Source organism: Mus caroli, unplaced genomic scaffold, assembly GCF_978045245.1.
Source record: "Mus caroli unplaced genomic scaffold, Mus_caroli_1 scaffold_16, whole genome shotgun sequence".
Classification (NCBI taxonomy): Eukaryota; Metazoa; Chordata; class Mammalia; order Rodentia; family Muridae; genus Mus; species Mus caroli.
Window position 1 is genome coordinate 48,174,792 of NW_028227271.1, and position 20,143 is coordinate 48,194,934.

Below are 20,143 nucleotides of genomic sequence, written 5' to 3' on the forward strand. Positions count from 1 at the left end.
TGAACAGAGTGAGACCTTATCTCAAAAAACAAAAAACAAAAAAACCCACAAAGATAAGATGTTTTATAAAGTGTAAAATAGTTCATTACTTAATTAAAAATCCTAGTCTCTTATCATTGATAACATCAAAGAAAGGTTTTTATAAACTAACAAGTATACAATTTTGCAGAAAGTCAGACACCTATGAGGCCAGACATGGACTCATAGACTGCTCTTCCCTATCTCCCAGTAAGTTTAAGTTGAACTTCTTAGGCATCTCTGTGTATGGAAAGAAAGGTTGTCATGTCTGTGAAGATTAGAATGCTTCCACAAGAGAACAAACTGAAAAGATTCCTTGGTACATAAGACAGACCTTGAGGATAAAAATCATACTTACCTAGTTTCCATGGTTGGCTTGGAATCCTTTGGCTCAAGTGAATCTCCCAGTTCAGCCTTCTGGGTACAGGGAACTGCAGAAGCAGATCGCCAGACTCTTCCTAAAGACTTGCATCTTAGCTGTCCAGTGCTACCATAGATCAATAAGGAAATGCTCTGAGCTGGTGCTGGTGACACACATGGGGAGCTTCAGGTCCTGGCAGGCTGAGGCAGGAGGATTGCTTGGGAGATTCACTTGAACCAAAATATTCCAAGCCAGCCTGGAAACTAGTACAAGACCTGATCACACAAAAGGAGGAAAAGGAGAAAGAGGAAAAAGTCAAGAAAGGAGGATCCAGGGGATGAGAGAGTGTACAAAGAGGAAGAGAGAGGGGAGAAAGGACAGGCAGAGAGCTCCTATGTGGGTGAGTAACATCTTATACTTCTTTTACTCAGAACCAGGGTGAAGCCTAGAGCTGAGACTTAGAAGCAGAGTGTAGGTTAAGAAGGAGAGTGTGAAACTGGGACCAGAGGGAGAAGGAGGGGAGGATGGTTACTGTTTATTTTGACTTGAGCGACTTGCTTCTCTGCCCAAGATAGGGGGATCCTAACTTCTTTCCAAACACAAGTTGTTGGAGGCAGAGGAAAGAGCATGAAGCATCCTGGCAACTGATGAGGATTCCTTGCATCCAAGGGAGACAGATCCCCAACCCCAGACTCTTGAGGGCTCTTAAAAGCCTGGCTGGGCAGAGCACAGGCCAGTCAATGAGAACCGCCCAAAGGGCATGTCTAGAGAGCTGTAGGCATAGAAGTGCTGCTTATTTCAAGTCCAACACACTTCTGATTCTGATAGACTCGGGAAGACACCATAGTGCTCTCTGCGGGAGACAAAGCCAACATCGGAACTGTCTGGGACAAGATTGCAGGTCGTGCTGACTATGGCGCCTAAGCCAAAGGAAGGATGTTGGAGAGCATCTCCCCACCAAGACCTACATCCCTCACTTTGATGTAGGTCAGTGCCAGTCCCCAGGTCCAAGGTAATTGATGCGCTGACTAATGCTGCAAACCATGATCTGCCCTGTGCCCTATTGACTCTGAGCAACCTGCACTCGCACAAGCTTCGTGTGGTTCCGTTGTTTCCGACAACTTCAACCTCCTGAGCCACTGCCTGCTGGTGACCTCGGCTAGCACCACCCTGCCGATTTCACCCCTCGTGGTGCATGCCTCTCTTGACAAATTCCTTGCCTCTGTACTGTACTGACCTCCAAGTACTGATAATCTGCCTCCTGCCGCCCTTGCCTTCTGGCCAGACTCTTCTTCCCTCCCTTGCACCCGTACCTCTTCGTCTTTGAATAAAGCCTGGGGGGAGGGAATCATTCTTGGGTCTGCACTGATGGAATAAAAGCTTATTTGGGCTCATGCTAGTGGGCAGACTGAAGGATCTGCCTTATATGGTATGGACAGAAGACAGATGCTTAAATGAGAGCAGAACTTCACCTTGACATTGTCAAGGCCAATGATTATATTTCAAAGAAATAATAAACAAATTTGCTCAAGGAGCTGCCTTTCATTGTACTTGCCAGTAAACTCTTTGTAGCTAGTGGTTGACAGGTAAAAGGAGCTGGAGAGGTAGCCAAGAAAAGGCAATGGGTTATGATCAGGTTAAAATGTAAGCAGTAGGGTTGTGGCTAGCTAGGGATGTTGAATTCTGGAAATGGCTAATGCTGCGGAAGGAAATGCTTTCTTCCATTTTTATGAATGTGAATGTAGACACTGATAGCTAACAATCCTGATATTAGGTAATGTGTGTCTATCCTCCTGGCTGTCTTTGTCATTGAGTATCATCCAATAGAAACAGAACTGGCACTACACATTACATTAATTAAAAAAATAAAGACAAAAATTATTTTAATATGTGATTTTGCTGAACATATACAGAATATTCTGATTTTGTATTCAATCAGTGCATGATACGGAGAATATATACAATATTTTATTGAGCCTAATTCTTCTAGCCTTCTATATTTTACAATGAGCAGCATTTCTCAGTTTTAATATTCTCTTTTAGTGTTACTAAAAACCATGGCCTCACAAAAGCATTACAGTTGCACAACAAATACATTTTTAGTGTTTTATTACCCAAATAAATACAATGTTCAATTAAAATACAAAGGCATTTTCCCCTTTTCATTTAAATAAGTGTGAAAGTAAAATAGAATTAAAGTTCCTTTTCTGAAGACAGTAACCATGTTTCAGACACTCAATGATAAGCCTTAATAAAACTTATTTGAACTCCAAAATGAGTGAAGACCCTCACAGTGAGACCAAGGATGGAGTGATGAAAAGTAAATCCTTTTCCTATTAGGATGCCCCACTTTCCTAGTGGAATAAAATGCAACAACTTACATCGTGGAATTGCCTATTTCCTGTTCCTTCCCTCATTGTCCAGCTTGCTCTGTTAGAAGCCTCATTGTTTCCATCGTATAAATTTGGACCTTCCCCATATGTTCCCTCAACCTGACGGGAAAAAAACAAATCTCCCCATAAATGCAGAGCTTCGAGGATTCAGCATCGCTCGTGTTAGAGCCTCACACTTCATTCTGTTTCAGCTCTCTGTCCTTGGGAAAACGGCCCTGTCCCTCTATGGAGCTATATAATTACTCTGGCTCTTACAAATATCTCCTTCCCTCTGTGTTCAGCCATATAAGCAGATGTTAAGGCTACCAAAGAGTACTATACACTCCAGATTCATCTCCCTCTCTCCCCTAGCTCTGGCTCAGAATAATTATGCACAGGGAATGCTGTTCAAAGAGAAATAAAGAAGAAAGTGATTTAGGGGCCCCTAGAGCCAATTGTCTTCCCATTTTACTCCCCTGAGAGTTAATGAACAACTGCTTGAAATGTTGTAAGAACACCGGATATTTTACTACAAATTGAGAAGACCGGATGTTTCTTCTACAAATGCTCCCAGAATTTGAAGAAATCAAGGACTTTCTTAGGATGCACATCCCACATCTTGGGAAGGTCATCTCTATCCAGATGCAATGAAGACTCAGAAAGGATGTGGGAACTTCAATTACTGTATGATTGCCAAGTGTTCTAAGTAATATATCTCTAAGGAAAAGAGAGACTGGCCCCCCGACACACGTGCTAGTTTTCCAACTGGCACATTTCAAATTCTTCTTCCCACTGTGCACAGTGTGATTTTGTCATACATGTCTCAAGGGATTTCTATATAATTAACCTTGGGTACAAAGAACTGAATACACCATTTCCCCCCATCTGGTAGTATGCTATTGTCTTTGGTTCAGGAAAAACCATTCTTGGTTTTGTTTTAAATACATTTTCTTCAGTTTTTCCATCTGCTTATTTAAAATTGTTTGTCTTTTATCCCCATTTATCACCCTGACTTCCCTCTCCAAATAAGCATGTGTTTAACAGTTTATCCTTGCTGTATATTTCTATGAGACATATAGTTTTAGTACACATATAGTTTTAATATATAATTTATATGGGTCATTTGTATTCCATTTATTGGTTTTTCATTAAGGAACATACTATGAACAACCTCCCATGTCAATATGGATCTGACCTATCAGTGGCAGTTACTAGCATTACATAACATACACAGAATACACCCACCACAGTATACCAGTCCATAGTTCATGCAAAAGATGGCCAAGTTGCTTCTAATCTCCATTACCAATTATTCAGTTTATTTCTTCATGTGTGTTCCTTTATGTAGTTATGTGAGTTTTTTGAGGGATTGACAAGAGAACTTAGATGTTTAATTATGCCTTTTTAATAATGTTTCTTACTCCACATTCATAGATGGGAACAATATAGTCTATAAACTGGCAAACATATAAAGGTTTACATATAGTCTATTAACTGACAAACATATACAGGTCCACATTCAGACATTAGGGAAACAAACACAGGACTGATCCCAGACACAAACTGGTCCTGTTTATGAGATGAGTCATTTTCAGCTCCCTTTCTTCATTCGGCTGCAGTATATCTCTGTGAAGTAAGAAGAAGGTCTGTTACAACATTCTAGAGCCCCTGACAGCTGCTTCACCTTAGAAACTTTATTGGATGGCAATTCAAAAGTTTTGGGTACTTCCTGTCCCTGTCCTAGCACATATATTCTAATGAAGGAAGGTTTGGTGGAGTGTAGGTTTTGTGATCTTGCAGTGACATTCCCATTTTCCACTTTAGTGGCTATTACCAAGCTCTTGCTTTCTTGCTCTTTTCAGTTTTATAAATGGATCATTCATGTGTCCTCATGAGTGTTATAATTGATTTGATACTGTGGCTCATTACCTTTTTCTCATTATTGCTACCAATGCCTAACTAAGCCTAAGGCTTCATTTCTTTGTGGGTTTTATAGTCTATACTTGTCATAGGTAGGTCAATCCCAGGCCATGCCTCTCTGTAGCTAAGCCTAGCTGTGAAAAAGTGTACACTCCATGTGACTCTAACAAATCCTCTCAGACACCTATGATCTCCTGAATCTTGGCATTCTGGGTGCCGGGTAGTGGCACTACTGATGAATGGCACAGAAACACCAACATTTCTAACTGGCCTGTGGGTCTAGTTGGTTATCATGTCCAGTATGTAAAAAGATAACCTAGCAAGTAGTAGAACCAGAACTCGACAAAACAAGACTATGGAGAGCTCAACAAAGTCAACACTTTTGAGCTATATCTATCCACAACCTCCCTTTCTTAGTGCTCCTATAGCAAAGCTTGGTGGAACAAAAATAATAGCAAATGTTTCCTCATAGTTCTGGAGAGAATACGTATTTGATCAAAGTCTCAGTGGGACAAATTGTCCCTGCTGTTAAAAATGATTCTATGGTGCCTCTTCCTGCTTCTACTGATCACTGAATATTCTGGGATCCCATCACTTTAAAATATCTATAAGGTACTGGTCAGGGCAAAGCTTAAGGCAGGCATTGCACATAAAGGTTATGGCAAGTATGGCCTGTATATCTGCATAATCTATATGCAGGGAGCCTAGTCTATAGTGTAAAACCACAAATTTTAAAACTTATTTAATATTTACCCAGAAGCAATTTTCTCGTATGTCTCTGTGTCCTCCTAACTTAGAAGTTATTCCACTTTAACAGCATCATAAATCAGTTGTAGCTGAAAGCCTGTATTTCTAAGATCATGTGCGCAATCACTGAAGCTTCAGCTTTGCTTATTTACCAATGTCAACAAGTTCTCCAACTTTCTAGATACCAAGTAAATCTTACGTATCTTAGCTGTGATGCTAACTACCCAGGGTTAGCTTGAACCCCACTAGTTAAAGGCTTAGTCCCACAAAACATTTTTGTGTCATTTTGAATACTAATATCCTCTGTCTAATGTATTATGTATTGGGGTGTCAAACCCTAATGATGTTTAAGAGTCTGCTAATGTAGGGGAAATAGCTCAGATCTCAGAAAAACACCTTATCTATGGCTACAGGTTTATTATAATGGATACAACCCAAGACTCACCCAATGGAAGGAATGCACAAGACATAGTACCAGAGAGGATGACGGAAAATACCCATAGTTCCCCAGTACCTCAAGATAAATGTTTACAGCCGAGAGGCTTCTTAACTATTAATGTTTTAAAGGAAGAGAGAGAGAGAGAGAGAGAGAGAGAGAGAGAGAGAGAGAGAGAGAAAGATTACCATTTACAGGCAGGTGCCCGTAGAGGCCTAAATGTTGCCTAATGCTGAAGTTACAGTTGGTGACAAGTTACATAATGATGATCCTCTTCCTCAGAGGGTTGGAGTAGAGCTGAAAGCTCCAAATGCACAAATGATGGAGTCCTAAAAATATGAATGCTTCTCTCTGCTTTTACACAAAAAGATACCCAGGTAAATAATTTTATGGAAACTTATCATGAGGATCTTCTGACCTATTTATAGAATATGTATATTTTGTTTCCTCCCTCAATAGACTTACAAATAAAGTAAGTGCTAGGGCTCTCTACATCAGGAGTTGGAAACCATGTTCTATGGCCCAAAGTTACCTTACAATTTCTTTTTAACACAGTTTGTGCTTTAAGGATAGTTTTTCTAGAGGCTGGAGAGATGGTCCAATGAGTAATAGTACTTGCTGCTCTTAGACCACCTGAATTCAATTCCCAACAACCATATTAAATTACCCTCAGTCTCCAGTAACTCCCAAGAGATCCAATGCTGTTGTCTGTCTTCTATGGACACTGTTCACACATGCACATGTAAACAACAGTCATACCCATGAATTGACATAGAGTAAAATCTTAAATAACTTTTATAGATGAATATTTGCAATGAATTTGTAAAAGCAAGTGTTAAATTGAAATCATAAATTGAGAAGTGCTAACTTCTCTCAAAGCAATCCTATTATTCTTATTAGTAGACTTATATTACAAAATAATTTCCTCTCAGTTATTACTGATGTTATATTCTAACTTCATAACAATATTTTGTAGAAACCTTATTTTTCTCATTCCATAGCTTAAATCATACTTATAAGCCTTACTTTATCAGACCCCCCCCCAGATATAGCATACTATCTATAACTTAATTTTTTACTAAGTAACTCCTTTCCTGCAGGATATTCAAGATAATCAGTGACTGGAGAAGTCTACCGGAGAGTATGAAAGTTGTGAAAGAAGCAAACACCATACAGGTTTTAATGCCCTGAGAATGGGGGTGTAGAATACTGTGAGGATTTGTAACAAAGTTCCATGGCTTAAAAGCACAGCCACAGATTTGCAGCAGATGTGGCCAATTTACTCCTTTCCTGACCAGATGGAGACTATAAAGTCAGAAACAAGACAACCTTCTTTGTACCAGTTCTTTACACTGTCAACACATAAACTCCGCCAAGGGGGTGGGGGCACACTGCTTTCTTCAGGCTAAAACACTTCCATTGAGTTTTTATTAGCCTAATTCTCACCCATAGGCATGGCAACCCCACAGAACGACGCTGTTATGCTCCAGCCACCTGCACGGTAGCAGAAGATGTTTAGATCACAAGCAGTTGGACGTGGGGAAACTTTTCGAGAGGAAAACAGGAAGCGATGGTCTTATCTTACCACTTAACAGCTAGGTAGCCCCGTCTGTGTCAAGTTATGTACCCTAGTCCTGGCCCACAGTTTTCCTCTCTGTGGATGGCAGTTGTAGTATATAGCTACTCACAAGGCTGCAGTTCTGAATGTCTAATAACCTATGGAATATGAGCACTGATGCATCAGAAAGTTACTGACCATAAAGAGCAGGTGGAGCCCCATAAATGAGGTTTATTCCCAACTAAGTTAGAGTCTAAATTACCATTGGCATGGCAAGTATTCAGCACTGGGCTGCAAATATAAGCTCTATAATTTCTGCTACCATTACAATGACATGATCCTTCTGTTTTTCCATAAATCAACCCCCTATTTTATGTAACAAAGCACCCTGAATTTCCCATGTAGTGTTTCACTTGGTGTAAAAATCTTCCTCTCTATTTTTAAATAATTGTATACAGCAAAGATCTATCGGGTAAGGCCATTGGAAATAAATATTTGGAAAGAAACCCTCAGAATTAATTGATTCATGCAATTTTACTAGTTTACTCACACCAAGAAGCATAATTGGCAGTCTAGTTACTAGAAGCACATTAAGTGTTAAACCTAGGTAATTTCCAAGAAGGAGTTGCAATGGATTTTTAACACACTTTACTCAGGTGAGCACTCATGAGTCAAACCTCTAAGAAGAATGTTTACATCACTACGCCAATGTTTGTGATCAAATTCTAGTCTTCGATATGGAAGCGTTAGGGAGTAGTTCCTCCAGAGGAGAGTATTCAGTTAATGAAGGTAGAGTACTTATGAAAACAGTGGGTTCCCATATCGCAAGGAATCTCCAAATGTTTGCATGACTGCTTTCTACCATGCAAATAATAACAATAAATTGGTAGTCTGTATCCCAAAAGATGGGATTTCCAGAGCTATGTGTCCTGACACAGATCTCAAACCTTTAGCCCCCACACAGTAAGAAAAAAACAGTTGTGTTCCACACAAACCATAGTTTTGGTTTTTTAATAGCTATCCAGACTAATTAAAAATTTACAAAAATCACCTATCTATTATCCATGACAGGAAGACATATCAAAGTGGGTCAATGCAATTCTACATCTTGATTTCATCCTCTATGGTTTATAAAAGAAATGAAAGAGTGTGTTTGTCTGGCCTGTGCCACACACTATTCTAAAAGCTTTACATATATTAACTTTATGAACTCCCTACAAGAGCACTATCATTTAATATACTGCACATCCCTCAATTCCCAGTTTCTATTATTTTGATCTTCCCTGTCCAGTATCATAGCACAACTACAGCAAGCAGCTCGGCACAATTTCTACCCACTTCATGTGAGCAGCAGTTAATTTCCAGTCACTCATGCCATTGCTTTCAGTCTTTGTTTTCAGGACTTCAGATACTCCAGAGTAGTATAGCAATCAGCCTGCTCAGTGTCTACATATGTGAACCCAAAAATAAAGCAGAATTAACCCCAAAGCAAGAGTTCAAGCAATGAAAGTCACTAGCTGATAAAGATATGGTGCCCTGTTATTCCCCAGAGTCAGACTTCAAATGCTTTTCAGATGACATTGTAAGATAGTACTGCGGAGTCAAGAAGCCAGCTGTGTGTGTAGCAGAGGAAATGGTAATCTATCTTCATTTAGGAGAGTCCTTTTCTCTGCTTTACTTCTCTGTCTTGTCTCCCCCATAGACTATCTTCCCAAACACATATGTATGTATCTCACACGTTAACTTTCAACTCAGAATTTGATTTCTGAGAAACTCAGTGATGATGTAGGTATTGCAAAAAGTAACTCTCTTTGCTGTGCTACAGACTGAATAAGGAAATTTGGGAGTCTGAAAAATCAGGATCAACATATTAATTCAGAGGAATTGAGTTTCCTAAGGCTTTGTGTGAAGGGCATGCAGCTAAGGAAAAGGGTTTTGTGATGGCACCAACTTAGTACACTAGGCAGTTAATGATTCTGAAAACTTCTCTCTCTCTCTCTCTCTCTCTCTCTCTCTCTCTCTCTCTCTCTCTCCTTCTTTTCTTCCCTTCTTACATCATGTGAAATCCAATCTAACTATGTAGAACATATATACCTTAACTCTTGATTGCCTCCTGAATCCTGAGATTCTAGATATGAGCCACAACATCTGGCTTTGTTAAAAATATTTTTTTAATGTGTATGAGCCTTTTACCATGAATTCAGTGGGAAACAATCTACATTTCATAACGGTGTTAAAGTCAGGATTTGAGGGCAACATAGAGATAAGATGAGACACTGAACATCTAGAGACCTTGGTACACTCTAACTGAACCTGGTCACTATTCTTCCAGAGATTACTGAAGGCAGCCCTAATGCCCCAGGATACTCCTTGAAACTTGGCATAATCATTATGATCAATAACAGAGATGGAGGCCTGAAGACTTGAAGAATTTTCCAGACCTCCAGTTCCAGATTGGGATTGATGAGGCATCCACCTTCATGGACTTTACTAGGTTCTCAGCCATTATTGGATTACTCAGATAATATCATGCAAACCAACTCAACAAATTTCCTTTCAATATATTCATTCCATCAGGTAGTTCTGTTCCTCTCCAGATCCTAATATACCTAAATTTTCATTTTTATTAATTTATTGTTGTTTTGGACATATATGCCATAAGTGTACAGTATCTGAATTTGTTTATTTAAAAATTGTTCACCTTTTTCTGTATGCTTTTAAATTTGTCTATGTAGTTCATTTTATTATTTGTCACAATGATGATATCTTTCAGAATTATATAGTATTGTTATTACATTATATATTGACTCAAGAAAGAGTGGTCCTTCCTAGGAAAGCAGTGAACTTATATCTTACAGGAGACGTATCTTTCTGTATTGTAAAGAGAATTGAAAATGACATGTGACAATATAGCATGCATAAAGTATTACTTTCATGTCCCTGTGTAAATTGTAAGTTTCCTGATAATAAATACTATTACAATTTCTGAAGCCATTCAGTTTACATTGGCCACCTTGATCTCATTAACTAGAACCATCCTCTTCCTCCTCTCTCTCTTGTCCTGAGCAGATATTTTCACAAACTTGCATTTGTCCCATGTAGCAGAATACAGAACTAACAATCTCTGAATTTTCATGACCTCTATGAAACAAAGATGTTTGATCAAGCTAGAGTCTCTCATTTCTAAATCTGATGCAAGCTTTGATTTTTCCTTGTTTGGAAAAGCACACATCCTTGCAGCCATGGTTTGCATCCAAGTGGTCAGGATGACTGACAGAGTGGCTCCCAACTGCTGTGATAAACACCATAACCAAGAAGAACTTGGGGGAAAAAGTTTATTTCCGCTTACAACTCTTATTTCACACTCTATAATTTAGAGGAGCTGGACAGGAAATCAAGTTAAGAACCTAGGACAAGAGATGAAGAAGAGATCATGGAGGCATGTGGTTTATTGGCTTTCTTCTCATGATTTGCTCAACCTATATTCTCAAACCATCTGTGACAACCTGACTTGAGTGGCAGCAACAACAATGAGCTGGGCCATCCCACATCAATCATTAATCAATGCAATAGCCTACACCCTTGCCTACAGGCCTATATTATGGAGATATTTTCTCAGATAATATTCCTTCCTCCTCCCAAACATGTCTAGGTTTGTGTCAAGTTAACAAAAACCAACAAGCATGGAGGAAAAAAAGTTAAAGAGAGTTGGCAGAGGATTTTTTAGGAGCATACAAGGTGCTGACCATGGGAGGAAAAAAAAACACAAATATTTTAAACAATAAAATGCATTTAGTGTCTGATTAAAAGATAAACATAGTTAGCATATTCAAAAATCAAAGGATTAACACCAAATGTGTTTTAATCTTTCCACAATAACATGACAAATAACAAATAACATGAGTTCAACTCTAACATAGATATGATTTTTGAATCTCTGAAGGTATCAGATGATCAATGATTAATCTCCATTTTGACTCTGTAGTATCCATATGGATATGATATGAATATACAGTTTATGCTTATCTATTTCAAAGTGTTTTGTGTAGGCTTACAATAAGAGATATGAACTTCATATTATTTGACAGTATAAAAAGAAAGCACTGTCTAAAGAAGAGTAGCTGAGTAGAAATATAGGAAGTAGCTTGAAGAGTGAGCATTAAAACAATCTCTAAGCTTGCTACCAGAGACAGCAAGCAACTCACCTGCTAGACCATGTCTTCTGGCCATACTTCTTACTTTTAATTAGTTTTGATATTATTGACTATTCCCCAAAGAAACAGTATATAACAGGTCAATATATTTCATGATATTTTGTAAACAAAAAATGTGTTTAAAGGTAGAGGTTTCACAGGTTTAAAGGTGTAGGTTTCACAGGTTAATGAATGATACTAAATGGTCAGTCCTAAAATAAAGCTGTTGAAGATGTACTTTGGAGTGTTTTAGCACCAATGTTGAATGTGGCTTTCAGAACTTTGAGTTGATATGTAGGTATTGAAAATTGTGACTAAAATATTGATACTTTGAAAATACAGCTTCTTCCTGCACTGCTGTTGGCCACCTACTTGACAATTTCTAAACCCAGAGTTTCCTGACATTTGCTCTACAGAAAAGTACAAACTGTGTAGTATCTTTGTATAAATAAGTGTTGCCTATGGTTTGCTTTGTTCTGTTTTAAATTTATTAAGTAGCATAATTTTATGTCGTACTGTCTAAGCTACATTTACAAGGGTGATAGCTTCTTTTCATAAATAATTGTTTTATCTTTAATTATGTATGTGTCCTTATGTGCGTTTAGGGGCATAAAGAGTCTAAAGAAATATTTCAGACCCCTAGAGCTAGAATACAGGCAGTTGTGAGACATCCACCATGAGTTCTTGGAACCAAGCTTAGGTCCTCTGAAAAAGCAGTATGTGATCTTAACTGCTGAGTCACAAAAGGGACAGTTCTATAAAAAAAATACTGAATCAAAAGCAAATACTTTACTTTATATAAAAATACCAAATATATGAGAAGAAGGGAGAATAAAACAGAGGGAGGGGAAAGAAAGCAGAGGAGGAGTGAGGGAAAATAAGAATGAGAAGCAGAAAGAAGACAGAAATCATATTTATGTACAGAATGACTTATGTGGCATAAAAAAGCAGTTAATATGTAATGTGTGGTAATCAAGTTTATTCTCCCACTATTAATATATATTAAACTTATTTCTACATGTACTATAAATATATTTATAATATATATCAAATATGGCTACAAAACACATTATATTCTTCTTCAAGTGTATTCATATTTTGAAATGATTCATCAACTTCTACCCAATGAGAGTCTCATGAACTCTTATGGTAAGATTCTGTCTCCACTAGTACTTCATTGAGAATTAGATGTGTACTGGAATAAACATTAGGACATTTTAGTGTTGCACTTCTTTCCTGGAATTACCATTTATTGTTTTATGACAGTCTATTATTTTATCTTTAAAATGAGATATTAATCAGGGCTAACCTCACAGATTTAAGAAGAAAGTTGCTGAGCCGTCATTAATTTTAAATGAATCTTCAAATGGAAAACATTCAGTAAGTCAGAGTAACTACAGTCCTGGTTTAGAAATGCTATTCACAGTTCGAGTTCCAATGGAGACCTAGACCACTGTTGCTATGAAATGACCACCAGTGGAGGTTACAGACAAGGTCATCAGAATCAGGATAAAAAAACTATTGTCCTCAAATGAGGAAAAAAATGAAATGTTACTGAATGTTAGGGAAAAGGGGCAGAAGAAATACAAAAGTGCTAAATATTATTATTAAATACAAAATATTAAATATTAATCAAACAAATGTCTTTTGGAGAAATAATCTAAGGGAGATCTAGACTCAGCATTCATTCTTTTCTAGCCTGACTCACCTGGCAAGGTATTTTACACAATTTGAGATAGAGATGCTAATTATTCATAGAATGCAACTTTTGTAAGGTATACCTTAAGATGTTATCAAAATTTACTATTGTAGAAGCATGCATATATATATATATATATATATATATACATACATATATACACATGTATATATGTGCTTGCATAAATATACAAATATACATCATATAAATATATATATCAAATACACACATATATGCATACACATATGTATACACATATACATATATTATATACATCATATACAAATCTATATTTACATGCACATATATACATCTATATCTACACCATACACACACACACACACACACACACACACACACACACACATTATATATATTGTAGGAGGAAATGCAGTAGCCACCTCTATGTAAATACCAGGGCTGTGCAGCCGCAAAAGCATCTCCTGCAGGAGGACCTGTAGATTGCTTGAGAGACCAAGGATTGCTAGTGCAGACAATGCCAGCCAATCAGAATCTGCAGTGTAGAAGAGATGCTTTGTTGGGACCAATGGGGAGCAGGTGGAGGGTATTAAGGAGCTTGTAGGTTTTTGCCTCAGGATCTGCGGGAGCCATCTTGGCTCCAGGACTCCACAGAAAGTTGTCTGCACAGGCGAGAGTGTGGACCACAGAAGCTAACAGCTTCTGGGACAGGCAAGAGCCATAGAGCTTATGAGGCAGCGCCATTTTCGGGCTTCAGACATCCTGCCACCTTCCCAGCCAGAGGTCAGGTGTCCGCCCATCCCGGGAGGCCCTAGCCTCAGGATCCACGGGAGCCATTTTGGTTCCAGGACCCCTCAGAAAGTAGCCTGCACAGGTGAGAGTGTGGACTACTGAAATTAACAGCTTCTGGGACAGGCCAAAGCAACACAGCTTCTGGGAAAGGTCCTGTTTTGGCCCTTCATCTTCGGCCAGGAGGAGGTCCAAATGCCAGATAACTGTGCACCTTCTCTGTAAGAGGTGAACTTGCCTGCAGAGACTGCTCTGACCACTGAAACTCAGGGGAGAGAGCTAGTCTCCCAGGTTTGCTGATAAAGGGTAAGAGAATCATCAGAGGAACAATCTCTAAACAGAGACAACTATAACAACTAACTCCAGAGATTACCAGATGGCAAAAGGTAAAAGTAAGAATCTTACTAACAGAAACCAAGACCACTCACTATCATCAGAACCCAGCACTCCCACTCACCCAGTCCAGGGCACCCCAACACACCTGAAAAGCTATATCCCAAATTAAAAGCATATCTCATAATGATGGTAGAGGACATCAAGAATGACTTTACTACCTCACTTAAAGAAATACAGGAGAACACTGCTAAAGAGTTATGAGTCCTTAAGAAAACAGGAAAACACAACCAAACAGGTAGAAGTCCTTAAAGAAAAACAGGAAAACACATCCAAACAGATGATGGAAATGAACAAAACCATACTAGACCAAAAAAGGGAAGTAGACACAATAAAGAAAACCCAAAGTGAGGCAACGCTGGAGATAGAAACCCTAGGAAAGAAATCTGGAGCCATAGATACGAACATCAGCAACAGAATACAAGAGATGGAAGAGAGAATCTCAGGTGAAGAAGATTCCATAGACAACATGGGCACAACAATCAAAGAAAATGGAAAATGCAAAAAGATCCTATCTCAAAACATCCAGGAAAGCCAGGACACAATGAGAAGACCAAACCTACGGATAATAGGAGTAGATGAGAATGAAGATTTTCAACTTAAAGGACCAGCAAATATCTTCAACAAAGTTATAGAAGAAAACTTCCCAAATTTAAAGAAAGAGATGCCCATGAACATACAAGAAGGCTACAGAACTCCAAATAGACTGGACCAGAAAAGAAATTCCCCCCGACACATAATAATCAGAACAACAAATGCTCTAAATAAAGATAGAATACTAAAAGCAGTAAGGGAAAAAGGTCAAGTAACATATAAAAGCAAGCCTATCAGAATTACACCAGATTTTTCACCAGAGACTATGAAAGCCAGAAGATCCTAGACAGATGTTATACAGACACTAAGGGAACACAAATGCCAGCCCAGGCTACCATACCCAGCCAAACTCTCAATTACCATACATGGAGAAACCAAAGTATTCCACAACAAAACCAAATTCACACATTATCTTTCCACGAATACAGCCCTTCAAAGGATAATAACAGAAAAAAAAAATACAAGGACGGGAACCATGCCCTAGAAAAAACAAGAAGGTAATCCCTCAACAAACCTAAAAGAAGATAGCCAAAAGAACAGAATGCCAACAACAAAATAACAAATATAACAGGAAGCAACAATTACTTTTCCTTAATATCTCTTAATATCAATGGACTCAACTCCCCAATAAAAAGACATAGACTAACAAACTGGCTACACAAACAAGACCCAACAATTTGCTGCTTACAGGAAACTCATCTCAGAGAAAAAGATAGACACTACCTCAGAATGAAAGGTTGGAAAACAATTTTCCAAGCAAATGGTATGAAGAAACAAGCTGGAGTAGCATTTCTAATATCTAATGAAATTGACTTCCAATGCAAAGTCATCAAAAAAGACAAGGAGGGGCACTTCATACTCATCAAAGGTAAAATCCTCCAAGAGGAACTCTCAATCCTGAATATCTATGCTCCAAATAAAAGGGCAGCCACATTCATAAAGACACTTTAGTAAAGCACAAAGCACACATTGCATCTCACACAATAATAGTGGGAGACTTCAACATACCAATTTCACCAATGGACAGATCATGGAAACAGAAACTAAACAGGGACACAGTGAAACTAACAGAAGTTATGAAACAAATGGATCTAATGGATATCTACAGAACATTTTATCCTAAAACAAAAGGATATACCTTCTTCTCAGCACCTCATGGTACCTTCTCCAAAACTGACCACATAATCAGTCACAAAACAAGCCTCAACAGATACAAAAATATTGAAATTGTCCAATGCATCCTATCAGATCACCATGGATTAAGGCTGATCTTCAATAACAAAATAAATAATAGAAAGCCAACATTCACGTGGAAACTGAACAACACTCTTCTCAATGATACCTTGGTCAAGGAAGGAATAAAGAAAGAAATTAAGGACTTTTTAGAGTTCAATGAAAATGAAGTCACAACATACCCAAACTTATGGGACGCAATGAAAGCATTTCTAAGAGGAAAACTCATAGCTCTGAGTGCCTCCAAAAAAAAAAAAAAACTAGAGAGTGCACACATTGGCGGCTTGACAACACACCTAAAAGCTCTAGAACAAAAGGAAGCAAATTCACCCAAGAGGAGTAGATGGCAGGAAATAATCAAACTCAGGGGTGAAATCAACCAAGTGGAAACAAGAAGAACAATTCAAAGAATAAAACAAACGAGGAGCTGGTTCCTTGAGAAAATCAACAAGATAGACAAACCCTTAGACAGACCCACTAAAGGGCACAGGGAAAGCATTCTAATTAACAAAATCAGAAATGAAAAGGGAGACATAACAACAGATCCTGAAGAAATCCAAAACACCATAAAATCCTTCTACAAAAGGCTATACTCAACAAAACTGGAGAACCTGCATAGAATGGACAAGTTTCTAGACAGATAACAGGTACCTAAGTTAAATCAAGACCAGGTTAATGATCTAAACCAAACTATACCCCCTAAAGAAATAGAAGCAGTCATTAATAGTCTCCCAACCAAAAAAAGCCCAGGACCAGATGGGCTTAGTGCAGAGTTCTATCAGACCTTCAAAGAAGATCTAATCCCAGCTCTTCACAAACTATTCCACAAAATAGAAACAGAAGGTACTCTACCCAACTCATTCTATGAAGCCACAATTACTCTGATACCTAAGCCACAAAAAGACAGAGAACTTCAGACCAATATCCCTTATGAATAGTGATGCAAAAATACTCAATAAAGTTCTTGCAAACTGAATCCAAGAACACATCAAAACAATCATCCATCCTGACCAAGTAGGTTTCATCCCAGGGATGCAGGGATGGTTCAATATATGGAAATCCATCAACGTAATCCATTATATAAACAAACTCAAAGACAAAAACCACATGATCATCTCGTTAGATGCTGAGAAAGCATTTGACAAGATCCAACACCCATTCATGATAAAAGTCTTGGAAAGATCAAGAATTCAAGGTCCATACCTAAACATGATAAAAGCAATCTACAGCAAACCAGTAGCCAACATCAAAGTAAATGGTGAGAAGCTGGAAGCAATCCCACTAAAATCAGGGACTAGACAAGGCTGCCCACTCTCTCCCTACCTATTCAACATTGTACTTGAAGTCCTAGCCAGAGCATTTAGACAACAAAATGAGGTCAAGGGAATACAAATTGGAAAGGAAAAGTCAAAATATCACTTTTTGCAGATGATATGATAGTATATATAAGTGACCATAAAATTCCACCAGAGAACTCCTAAACCTGATAAACAGCTTCAATGAAGTAGGTGGATATAAAACAAGTCAATGGCATTTCTGTACACAAAGGATAAACAGGCTGAGTAAGAAATTAGGGAAAAAACACCCTTCTCAATAGTAACATTTTCAACATATGGTGCTGGCACAACTGGCTTTTATCATGTAGAAGATTGTGAATTGATCCATTTCTATCTCCTTGTACTAAGGTCAAATCTAAGTGGATTAAGGAACTCTACATAAAATCAGAGACACTGAATCTTATAGAGGAGAAAGTAGGGAAAAGCCTCGAAGATATGGGTACAGGGGAAAAATTCCTGAATAGAACAGCAAAGGCTTTTGCTGTAAGATTGAGAATCGAAAAATGAGACCTCATAAAATTGCAAAGCTTCTGCAAGGCAAAAGACACCGTCAATAAAACAAAAAACCACCAACAGATTGGGAAAGGACCTTTACCTATCCCAAATCGGATAAGGGAATAATATCCAATATATATAAAGAACTCAAGAAGGTGGACTCTAGAAAATCAAATAACCCCATTAAAAAATGGGCTCAGAACTGAACAAAGAATTCTCACCTGAGGAATACCGAATGGCAGAGAAGCACCTGATAAAATGTTCAACATCCTTAATCATCAGGGAAATGCAACTCAAAACAACCTTGAGATTCCACCTCACACCAGTCAGAATGGCTAAGATAAAAAATTCAGGTGACAGCAGATGCTGGCGAGGATGTGGAGAAAGAGGAACACTCCTCCATTGTTGGTGGGATTGCAAGCTTGTACAACCACTCTGGAAATCAGTCTGGCGGTTCCTCATAAAATTGGACATAGTACTACCGGAGGATCCAGCAATACCTCTCCTGGGCATATATCCAGAAGATGTCCCAACCGGTAAGAAGGACACATGCTCCACTATGTTCATAGCAGCCTTATTTATAATAGCCAGAAGCTGGAAAGAACCCAGATGCCCCTCAACAGATGAATGGATACAGACAATGTGGTACATTTACACAATGGTGTACTACTCAGCTATTAAAAAGAATGAATTTATGAAATGCCTAGGCAAATGGATGGACCTGGCGGCCATCATACTGAATGAGGTAACCCAATCACAAAGGAACTCACACAATATGTACTCACTGATAAGTGGATATTAGCCCAGAAACTTAGGATACCCTAGATATAAGATACAATTTGCTAAACACATGAAACTCAAGAAGAACGAAGACCAAAGTGTGGACACTTTCCCCCTTCTTTGAATTGGGAACAAAACACCCATGGAAGGAGTTACAGAGACAAAATTTGGAGCTGTGATGAAAGGATGGACTATCTAGTGATTGTCATATCCAGGGATCCATCCTATAATCAGCTTCCAAACGCTGACACCATTGTATACACTAGCAAGATTTTGCTGAAAGGACAGTGATATAGCTGTCTCTTGTGAGACTATGCAGGGGCCTAGCAAACACAGAAGTGGATGCTCACCGTAACTTATTGAATGGATCACAGGTCCCCCAATGGAGGAGCTAGAGAAAGCACCCAAGGAACTAAAGGGAACTGCAACCCTATAGGTGGAACAATTTGAACTAACCAGTATCCTGGGCTCCTGTCTCTAGCTGCATATGTATCAGAAGATGGCCTAGTCGGCCATCACTGGAAAGAGAGGCCCATTGGACATGCAAACTTTATATGCCCCAGTACAGGGGAACATCAGGGCCAAAAAGGGGGAGTGAGTGGTTAAGGGAGTGGGGGTGGGTGGGTATGGGGGACTTTTGGGATAGCATTGGAAATGTAAATGAGGAAAATACCTAATAATAATAATAATAATAAAGGAGCTTGCAGCAGTGTTCAGATGAGCTTGCTGTAGCATTTCTCACCGGCTCCCAGTGTCTGTGTCATTGACTCTGCACCACCTCATCTCCAACCCCCAAGGGCACGTAGTGTCAGGAGGCAAGTAGTCCAGGGCACAGGGAAGAATATACATATACATCTTATACATATGCATGTGCACATACATATACTACACCTTTTAGGCATTTTCTCTATTATGAGAACTATGTCATTCTCCATGCACTCAACAATGAATCAGCATTCTCAGAATACTCACAGCAAGAATAGAAAGCTGCATAGATATGTTTGATAAATGAATGAATTTACAAGTGAAGGAAACATTGTGAATATCTTTTTTTCCATTTGAGTTACAATTTCATAATAAATTTAAAAACAGCAAAAAGGTATCTTATCAATTAAGATTTGTTAGTGGTCTATGCTCCTTCTTATTTCAAATTTATAGTGTCTAAATTGTTTTGTAATTTCTGCTTTCTGTCTCAGAATAAATACTTAAGCCAGTGCATGCTACTTTGCAGTTCAGCTC

General features: G+C 38.5%; 1 pseudogene; it reads left to right on the plus strand.

The window, feature by feature from the left end:
* The first annotated feature begins 385 nt into the window (after window positions 1-385).
* Window positions 386-1,615, plus strand: LOC147000774 (hemoglobin subunit alpha pseudogene; annotated as a pseudogene).
* The last annotated feature ends 18,528 nt before the right edge of the window (window positions 1,616-20,143 follow it).